The sequence below is a fragment of the Microtus ochrogaster genome, linkage group LG5 (assembly GCF_000317375.1).
Source record: "Microtus ochrogaster isolate Prairie Vole_2 linkage group LG5, MicOch1.0, whole genome shotgun sequence".
In the NCBI taxonomy this organism is placed as follows: Eukaryota; Metazoa; Chordata; class Mammalia; order Rodentia; family Cricetidae; genus Microtus; species Microtus ochrogaster.
In genome coordinates this window covers 411,747-422,710 of record NC_022031.1, presented here as the reverse complement: position 1 = coordinate 422,710, position 10,964 = coordinate 411,747, and the positions used below count along the sequence as shown (strand labels likewise).

Here is a 10,964-nt window from a genome sequence, read left to right as displayed (position 1 = left end):
CCACACCCATGCGTCCCCAGCACTGCATACATACCACACCCATGCTGTGCATTCCTTCTGGCCCCCCCACCCTGGACCTAGGACTCCTCAGCTTCAACTCTGCCTCTTCAAGGCTCCCCCAATCCTCCCTGCCTAACATCCCACCTTGAGCTTCTAGCCTGGTAGGCTAAAAACCTACTTAAAAGACAACCAGTCTCATAAATTCATTATGTAATATTCCATTACAAAAGCATAAACAGTATGTGTGTTTGTTTGAATAAGAATGCCCCCATAGACTTCATGCACACACATATATATTCAATATACATATTGAATGGGGAGGTTTTTCTTGTAGGTAAGTGAGAACAGCCAGAGGCATCTGGAAAAGTCCAGAGCATAGAGAAAAAGAAGCAGACTGGCCATGGGCAGGGCTGAAGAAGCCAGGCTTATATATTTGAATGTTGTGAAGAGCGGTAGACTGCGTCCCGCCACCCGGCTCCCGCACGGCTAGCTTTACCCAAAATAACAACACACAAATTGTATTCTTTTAAATACTGCCTGGCCCATTAGTTCTAGCCTCTTATTGGCTAATTTTCACATCTTGGTTAACCCATTTCTAATAATCTGTGTATCACCACGAGGTGGTGGCTTACCAGGAAGATCTTACCTGCATCTGTCTTGGAGAGGAGAGTCATGGCGACTGCCTGACTCGGCTTCTTCCTCCCACCATTCTGTTCTGTCTTCTCCACCTACCTAATTTTCTGTCCTATCAAACGCCATCAAGGCAGTTTCTTTATTAACCAATGAAAGTAACACATAGATGACCCTCCTCCACCATTTGAATGCTTAGTCAGCAGAGAATATTTGAATGGATTAAAAGGATTAGGAGGTGTGGCCTTGTTAGAAAAAAGTATGTCACTAAGAGTGAACTTTGAGGTTTTAAAAGACCCATGCCAAGCCGAGTTTGTCTGACTCTGTCTGTCTGTCTGTCTGTCTGTCTGTCTGTCTGTCTCTTTCTCTCAGTCCCTCCCTCTTTCTCTCTCCCTCCCCTTCTCTCTCCCCGTAGGCCTTCATGCTCCCCACCATGATTATAATGGACCAAACCTCTGAACCTGTAAGGAACCTCCAGTGAAATACTTTCATCAGAGCTGCCTTGGTCATGGTGTCTCATCACAGCAATAAAACAGGGACTAAGGCAGTGTGATCAACCAAGACAGCACACATGCATACATCATCAATCCACTCCACGGTAGTGTTCGAGAACAACCTCGATAAGTTCAAGACCTGTGACTCCAAAGAGCAAATACATATAGAAAAATACGAACAGCTAAATGAAATAATGAAGGCAGTTCAGGCTATGAAAATTGAAGTCATGAAAGAGATAGAAACACTAAAGAAAAGCCAAACTAAAATGAAGCAGACAATGAAAACTCAGTGAGTCTAATGAAAGCCCGTTGGAAGGTCTAACCTACAGTGGATCATATAGAATACAGAATAGTAGAACTTGAGGGCAAGGAGGAAGAATTGTATTACTAAATAAAAATTGTTTTTTAAAAATATGTGAATGGAACATAACAGGAACCTTGGTACACCATGAACAGACCAAGTCTGTGAATTATGGGCATAGAAGAAGTAGAATTCCAGGCCAATGGCATGGTTAATATTTTCAATGAAATCATAGAAGAGATCTTCTTAAATCTAGAAAAAGACAGACTTGTCCAGATTCAAAGGTCCACAGGACATCAATTAGGACCAGAAAAGAAATGCTGAATAACATAAATAAAATACTAAAAACATGGACTAAAGATCACGGATGGCAAGCACACCTCTCATTGTGTGCTTCTAATACTATCTGTTAAAATTAAAGGAGAAGTAACCCTTCCATATAGAGACACACTAAAGGACTCCAGAGAGCACTGGAAGAAGCACATAGAGTGAAGTGAAAGGGAAGAGCCTTCCTACGAGCCCCCTCGAGCTCACAGGGGGAAATAAACAGGAAATCCAGTGAAGTCTAAGATGATACGGTATCCACAGAATGACTAGAGTTAACACACATCTCTCAATAATAACTGTGAGCAGTAATGGTCTCTGTTTACTAATAAGAAAATACAGACTAGCAGATTATATTGGAAAATGGGATTCTCCTTTTTGCTGACCCCAAGAAGCATACCTCACCATCAAAAATGGACATTGCCTCGGTATTAGTAGGATGGAAAAGGCACTTCGTGCAGATGGAGTAGGAAACACTCTTCTGATCAGAAGGGCACTTGATACTCGTGAGGGAAACAGTCTGTCGAGAGGACAGCACAGTTCAAAACATGTACGCTAATAAAATGAACCTAACTCCACCAGACAAATACTCTAGATGTAAAGCCACAGATTAACCCCGACACAGGAATAATGGGAGATTTCAGTATCCTACTATTGCCTGTACACAGGTCATCCAGACCACAAGTAGAGAAACATTAGAATTAAACGAAACCTAAATCAAGTGGGCCAGAACTGAGATACTAGAAAATTCATGTGGATAGCTCATGGATCTTTCTCATATTAGGACATAAAGCAATCCTTAACAATATAGGAACATTGAATAATATTCTGTATTCTATCTGAACTCAGCAGAATAAAGCTAGCTAAACTACTAAAAGTATACAAACTCACAGAGGTTTAAAAAACAAGCAAGAAAAATTCCACACTATTGAACAACAAATGAGCCACTGAAGAAATTAAGAAGAAAATAAAAATATTCCTAGAATTAGATGAAAATAAAAACATACAAAAAGCTGTGGGGTACAATGAAGAAAATCTTCTGAGGAAAGTTTGTTGTCCTAGGTATCTACATCTTTTGAGAAATCAAATAAATAAAATGGTTTAATGTTCACCTTAATGCCTTGGGGAAGCAGGAACAAACCAAATCCCAGAGCAGTAATAGGGAGACCAGGACAGAGATTAATAAAATAAACACTAATTTTAAAAAATTAATGAAACAAAGAATTGGTTCTTTGGAAAAATAAGCAAGTTAACAAACCCTTAGTCAAATTAACTGAAAGAGAACACCCAAACAAATAAAATTAGAGGTGAAAAGGGAGACACTACAACAGACACCAATGAAATCACGAACTTAACTTTGACAACATTTACTCCACTAGGTTGGAAAAAGCTAAAAGAAATTGATGACTTTTTAGACATGTATTGCCCACCAAAATTAAGCCAAGATTGAATAAATAATTTAAACAGACCTATAACTAGCAGCAAGATTGAAGCAGTATTTAAGTTTCTTAAAACAAAATAAAAAGCCCAAGCAAGACCAGATGGATTCACTGCAGAATCCAGCAAACATCAATGCTATTCAGATTAGTCTATGAAATAGGAAAGAATGGAATGCTTTCATGCTTTTTATGAAGCTAATATCAACCTGACACCAGAACCAAAATGAAATACACACATACAAAAGAAAATTAGAAACTTATCTCCTTGATGAACATAGATGCATAAATTCTTAATAAAATACTGGCAAACTGGGGCTAGAGAGATGTCTCAGTGGTTAAGAACACTGACTGCCCTCAAAAAAGAGAAATGACCCCAGGTTCAGTTCTTGGCACCTACATGGCAGCTAGCAAGGGTCTGTAACTCAGGTCCAGGGCATCCAGTGCTGCCTTCTCGACTGTCTAAGCACTCTCTGCACATGATACGCATACATGCATACCGGCAAACACTCATGCATGCCCAAATACATGTCCTAGGCCCAAGTAGAGAATTTACTGCTGTTGCCTACCCAAACTGACATAGCATCAAAATGCCTTCTAAATGTCTTCTTATACCCTTGAACAAGTGCTTCTCTCAGTTTTAACAAGAGAATCCTGTCTTTGTAGCTAATTTTGGTGAATTCAGACTTGTGATTGCCCAAGATACTGAGAATAAGTGGTAGTAAGGATTCTGCCCTAAACAAGACGTTTACACTACCTCCTCTGAGGCCCAGGGAACATTGAGAAGGAATGGGTGGGAACTGTAGGAGCCAGAAGACGGGGAGGAATGTAAAATGCCAAGCTCTAAACTGGATGCAGACATTGTGATCATGAGCTCATGTCAACCGCAGTGAGTCTGCACAAGCCTGCACAGTCATGGACGGGCAAAGTGTTCGTGGGCCACTGCTCCTTAATGTCCAACTATTGGCTATTGGTTTCTGGGAGAGGAGGAAATGTCTTCAGTTATGTACTCGCTGCTGAGCCCAGCAGGCTCCAAACTCATGGTCACAAAACAACTACTCTTAACTTTTAGAAACATTTCTAATATTGGCCAGCAACAACTAAGAATCACCAAAAGACTCATCTTAACCCATTGAAGAGCAAGTGTCCTTACAGAGCAAAAGGTATTGTTGCTTTATGTGGACACAAAGCGGCGTGTTTGTTCTGAAATGATAGTGCTTTATATCCGGAGAAATTCTTAGCTGTCCTTATGAGGTGTGCCATTTCATCTGCTGATGACTCCTAAGGCCTCTGTCTTGTGGGCAGGGCTTTGCTAGTTCTGTTCTAGTGTTCACACGATGCATTTCTGGAGCTTTCGTCTGTTTAAAGTGCGCCTCTTACAAACAGCATCTCACTAGGCTTTTCTGTCCAGTCTGGCAGTCCCTGTCTTTTCATTAGCATGCTTAGCCCTTTAAAATTTTGTATAACTTTTGTGTGTTTGTACTTAAGTTAGCCACCCTACCATTTGCTTTTTCCTCCTTTCTCTGTTATTAAACATATTAAACAAGTAAATAGGGACACATTTCCAGCAACTTGAAATATTTTTAAGCAGAAGACCCTTCCTCCAAGGCTGTGGTGTAATCAAAGCTTTGTTATTCATCTTCTATTACATTTTCAAGAAAGAAAAAGTATAAACTTGAAAAGTATAAACAGACAAATTTTACTTTAATTAGAATTTGAATTAAACATAGCACAGGGAATTGGAAGGGGGAGAAAGGAAAGGACTTCTTAGGTGCCGTTTTCTAGCCACAGGAAAGCCACCACCAGTAGGCACAGTAGGGAATGTCACTAGTTACAGAAAGCTTCAGTATCGGTCATTCTTCTGGTACTGCACATCATTCCCATGAGATCAGGGCATCCCTGTGTCCTCAGTCCTGTAGAGTACCTGGGTTTCACGTCCAGACTTGGCGTATTCCCCAGCTTAGACGGGGAGGTTTGAGGTTTCCATTCATAGACTGAAAAGTTGGTGTCACCATCTGGATCTGCTTTCTCTCCAGAGAAACATGAACAACAGGGGCTGTGATCGTAGCTCTAGCTGGTGTATTTGAAGGAAGTGGCTCACACCATTGTTGGGGCTGGCAAGTCTGAGTTATATAGGACATGATAGGCTGAAAATGTAGGCAAGAGTTGATGCTGAAAGTCTGAGACACAGTTTCTTCTGTGTGCAGGAAACCATGAATTTCCCCCCAGTCTTGCAGCTTACTAAATGAGACCCACTTATAGGATGGAGAGGAACTGTAGCTGTTACAGTCTGCAGAGTGAATTTACAGTAATGCCTAGACCTGCATTTGATTAAATAACTGGGTGCTAGAGCCTAGGCAGGGTGATACACACAGTTAACCATCACACCTCCCATAGCATCTAACACTGTAGAGGCAGGGTGATACACACAGCTAACCATCACACCTCCCATAGCATCTAACACTGTAGAGGCAGGGTGATGCACACAGCTAACTGTAGTATGAGGAGCGGCGCTGCGTCCCTGGCACCCGGCTGCCCGCATAGCTAGCTTTATACCCAAAATAATTACACGGAAACTGTATTCTTTTAACTACTGCCTGGCCCATTAGTTCCAGCCTCTTATTGGCTAGCTCTTACATATTGATCTAACCCATTTCTAATATTCTGTGTAGCCCACGAGGTGGCTTACCAGGGAAGATCTTAACTTGTGTCTGTCTGGAGTGGGAGAATCATGGTGACTGCCTGACTCGGCTTCTTTCTCCCAGCATTCTGTTCTGTCTACTCCGCCTACCTAATTTTCTGTTCTATTAAAGGGCCAAGGCAGTCTCTTCATTTAACCAATGAAATTAACACAAAACAGAAGACTCCTCCCATAGCATCTAACACTGTAGGGGCAGGGTGATACACACAGCTAACCATCACACCACCCCTAACATCTAACACTGTAGGGGCAGGGTGATACACACAGCTAACCATCACACCACCCTTAACATCTAACACTGTAGAGGCAGGTTGATGCAAGCAGCTAACTATCACACCACCACTAACATCTAACACTGGAGAAGCAGCAACAGTCAGAGAGGTGTTCTGCATGGCAGAGCTGCCTGTGACAGAGCAGTACGTCTACTCTTGGGGAGCGGCAAGACCCGGGACAGGTCACACGGTCTCCACTCCAGACAGGATTGATCTGTGCGTACTCGCGGAGAATCCACAGCACACTGTAAGTGTCCTGTCTCCCTCAGATACACAAGGGAGGATAGAGAAACAGGTAGCCATGCTGCCCAGGGGACTCCACACGGAACAGAACTTTTTTTTTGTGAATGTTAGCAAACTCATTTAACTTCTCTAAGCCTGTGGTGTTTTTCTTTTTGCTGTTGTTTAATTGCACAAATTTAGGAGATACAGTGTGATACATATGTAAAGTGTGTAATGAGTGATCTTTATTGCTACCTCTGTAATCTCTCTCAAAATGCATATAAATATGGTTTTTCTGTCTCATTTTCTACTTTATTTCTCATCTGTCCTAAAAGAAATTTGAATAGTCACTTTTGATTCAGTTCATGTAAGTGATGCAGTGACTGCTTGTTTTGATGTCTCAGATGGGGCAGTTAATTATATTACACCTAGCTATACTCTGTCACTGTGACTGACATTTTGGCCGTGTAGTCCTGTAGGCATAGACTCCATTTCAAATCCAGAGGAAATCCCAGATGCCATCCTGCCTGTGATGGCTTCACTCTAATGGAACTGAAGGTTCAGTGCCCTCTATGGCAGTGAGGAGAACTACATATGCCTGGTACCGGGATGCTCAGGGCTCCTGACTAGAGTGGGGTCAGCAAGGCCAGAGCAGGGCTGCTGTGCTGAGCTGTGCAGCTGCTGCTTGCTGTCTCCACTGTGAGAGCACCTTTGTGACAGGTTCTCAGGCTCAGCTCTGAGTCAGAGCGGGATTAGGACAGGAACCTACTTTGCCCTGACAGCTGCTCTGTTAGTCAGTGCGCTGACTTCAGCTGCATGGCTTCTCAAGAATGCTTCGATCGTTTTCTCACTACTAAACGGTGTCTCTTTTAAAAAGCTGTCATCCATGCTTTCGCTTAGCTTACCCCCCAAGAAATTGTGAGTCTTCACCAAATCACCAGAATTTCTGTCTCCAACCTGCTCTTGGACGTAGCACAAACTTGTCATATTTACTCAGTTGTGAATGCTGCTGACCAGTCTTCATATTGCTATTATCCAGGAGTAGAGGGCTTGTTTTGTAGAGCTAGGATGCTCTCAGGAGAAGATGCACAGCATACTGCTCCCAGGATAGGAACATGGAACTTTTGTGTGTGTGATACCCCACCCCCATGAAGACCCCAGCAAGCGGCTAGGAGGACACTGACCCAGAAGCACAGGCACCTCTGTGGCCCTGTTGTCTCTGTAGGTATCATGTGCGGCTTCAGCCCTTTGGGGGATGCAGATCTCATCTTCCTGAGCATACTCTCAGAGCGAACATTGCTGCCATTACATGAGAACTGTTTAGTGTCATTCTCCTGCAATGTAAAACTGGCCCCTCTTCTCCATCGGTGTGGGTCAGGTCGGTGATGATGCGGTCTTGGGAGACTGGAGCACAAAGAGAGAAGGTCGGCTCACCAGAGACAGCTTTCTTTCCAGGAGCCTCTTCGTCTGTCACACACGTTCATCTCATTACATGTATGTAAAGCTGTTTCTGTCGTGATCAGGAAAACCACTGAAAATGTTCTATTTTAGAATGAGGTGTTTTTGAATGGCTTGATTTTTAAAAATAGATTGTGAAATACATCAAATCCATTTGAAGTCTCTTGGGGACATCTCAAAGGAATGAACATTCTTTTCAGAAACTGATAAAATGTGTCTGTGAGCTCTGCATTGCTCCCGTCAGAAGTGCACTATCGTGTGTGTCAAGTTACTTTTAGCTGCAATGAACAGAAACCCCCACTGTCTTAAACAAGGAGGAAACTCCTCCACTCCCCTAAGAAGGACCATGGAGGTAGGAGTGCTGTGGTGTGCCTGGGAAGAGCCCCCCGGGTGCTCAGTTCTCCTTTCTGACACTGGCCTTCCTTATGTGGGTTTTGTGTTCAGGCTTAATTCTATCATATTGCAGAATAATGGTAAAATACTAAACACTGGGGCTGGAGAGATGGCTCAGCAGTCTTCCAGAGGACCTATGTTCTGTTCCCTGCACCCACATGACTGCTCACAACTCCGTGTAGCTATAGTTTCAGGTGATTTGATGCCCTCTTCTGGACTCATACAGGCAAAACGCCCACACACAAATAAAATAAAAATTAGACATTATATGCAGAACTGGCAGCTTCCACGTGCAGAAAGGGGGACTTCTTATATCTCCTTTAAGGAAGGAAGTTTTCTCACAAGTTCCCTTGAATGTGATTCCTTTATACATTGTTGGCCAGAATCGCGTCTTATGTTGAAATTTAAAATAATACAGGAAGGAGTAAAGCCACAGTGACTGATCCAGACACATCAAAGTCTGCCTGGCTGGAGCCTTGAACATGCGAGGCAAGCACTGTAGCCCTGAGCGATAGCGCAGGTCCTTCTGTACTTTTTATTTGAGCCAAGATGTCACTAAGCTGCCCAGGCGGGCCTTGAATTTACAGGCCTGTGCCTCCAGTACTGCCACTTTTTATACAGTACTGAAAGTACCAGTTACTGACCTTCTTTTGTCTGTTTCCTTGAAACGATTTTTCATACACAAAGACCATTATGAACTTTCTACTTGAAATGACACCTTTACAAACATTGCTATGTTAATAAGAAAGATTTATTTTACTGAGATCCACTTCTTTATTCGATATGTCTCCTTACTGTGTGGCTGGACCCTGGCATCCTCCTTTCCTTCTCTTTTCTCGCTCCTCATCTAGATTTCTCCTCCTGTTCATTCTCTGCCTGCCAGCCCTACCTGTTTCTCTCTCCTGCCTAGTTACTGGCCGTTCAGCTCTTTATTTGGACCAATCAGGTGTTTTTGGCAGGCAGAGTAACACAGCTTTATAGAGTTAACAAATACAACATACAAGAATGCAGCACATCTTTGCATCATTAAACAAATATTCCACAGCTTAAATGAATGTAACATATCTTAAACTAATAAAATTATCATGGCGGGAAGCAGAGAGGCATGGTACTGGAGTAGTCGCTGGGAGCTTTACTTCCCATCCACATAGAGAAAGAGAGACATAGGGCCTAGCATGGGCTTTTGAAACCTCAAAACCCACACCCAACAACACACCTCCCGCAACAAGGCCACACCTCCTAACCTTTCCCAAACAAATTCTCACCTGGGGACTAAGCATGTAAATATATGAGCCTGTGTGTGTGTGTGTGTGTAGGGGAGTATTCATCCAAACCACCTGTCTTCCTAGCCCAAAAAGATATATAGAATAAAGAAAAGTAAAAAGCTCAGAGGTAAGATGTAGTTAAAGAGAAATGAGATATTTTAAGTTAGAAAAGCTGGCTAGAAACAAGCCAGGTTAAGGCCAGGCATTCATAAGTAAAAATAAATCTCTGTGTATGTATTTGGGAACTGGGTGGCAGGCCCCTAAAGAGTTTGTAAAAAAAATACACTAACCCTCTGAAACTGGAAAGCCTCTAAAATGCCTTTCTTCATAAGTTGCTGTGGTCATGGTGTCTCTTCACAATAGAATAGTAGCTAAGACAGGCATTGTTTGTTTATTCTTTTATGCAGTTAGTATAAAAAGAAAAGATTATAAATCTATTTCTTTTTTACCTTAAGCATAACGTATTAAAATAGCAGTTCAAGGGTGCTATGCAATGTAGCTTATCCATGTGGACCATCATGAGCTGGTGGGATGGTTTAGTGGGTAAAGGTTGTCACCATGCAAACCCGGCAGCCTGCCCTCCACTCTTTCTCAACATGTGTCCTCTTCCTTCCTGTTATCCGCTAAGTCCAGTTGTGCTGCCTGTGTTCATGGGTGTGGGGCTATCCAGTGAATCATTGTCAACCTCCAGTGGCCACTCTTAAAGAAAACTGACTTTCCTCCCAGAAGCCATCACTTGTCAGTAGCTTCTGTGCTGGGGGTGAGGCCTTCCTTCTTCTTGCTGGAATGTTGATTGACTTACCTTGTGCAGATCTTAGGCAAGCAGTCAGAGTGGTCCTGTCATCTTCGGAAGACTGTTTTGCTCTGGTCCTTCCTAACTAGCTCTTAGCAGTGTGCTGGTCTCTGCACTCTGGCCTGTTTCTGTGTTAGCCACCGTCCCCTGCACAAAGATGTTTCTCTTAGGAAGTCTGAGAGCCTAACTGATTTATGGGTGTAAGGCCATGGATTTAGAGAGGGCAGTTTGATCATGTGCCCATTCAATAAAACAGTAATAGGAAGTTCACCCAGGGAGCCTGGAGCTCCCCAGCCATGTCTTCTTAGCCAGATTTGCAGTGCCAGGACTTTCCTCCTGTGGAGTGAGCCTCAAGTCCATGCAGAAAGTAGTTGGTTAGCCCTCCTCTCCTCCCACACACACTGTTTTCACCCATGGGCAGATCTTGCCATGTTAGTCACTACTGTAATTTGTAACTCACAGGGTTTCCTTATGGTTCTTCATGATAACCCCATATAGCAGCATGACCGAGTCTCCAGCTACAGTTAATCCATGACACAAAACATTAGTTTGTAGATTTTTTAAATGTTTATTTATTTATTATGTATACAATATTCTGTCTGTGTGTATGCCTGCAGGCCAGAAAAGGGCACCAGACCTCATTACAGATGGTTGTGAGCCACCATGTGGTTGCTG

At 42.8% G+C, this 10,964-nt stretch overlaps 1 protein-coding gene across 1 annotated transcript in view; it reads left to right on the top strand.

Annotated features, from left to right (window-relative positions):
- Window positions 1–10,964, top strand: part of Mrps28 (mitochondrial ribosomal protein S28) — a 124,866-nt gene that overhangs the window by 79,050 nt on the left and 34,852 nt on the right. The window lies entirely within an intron of this gene.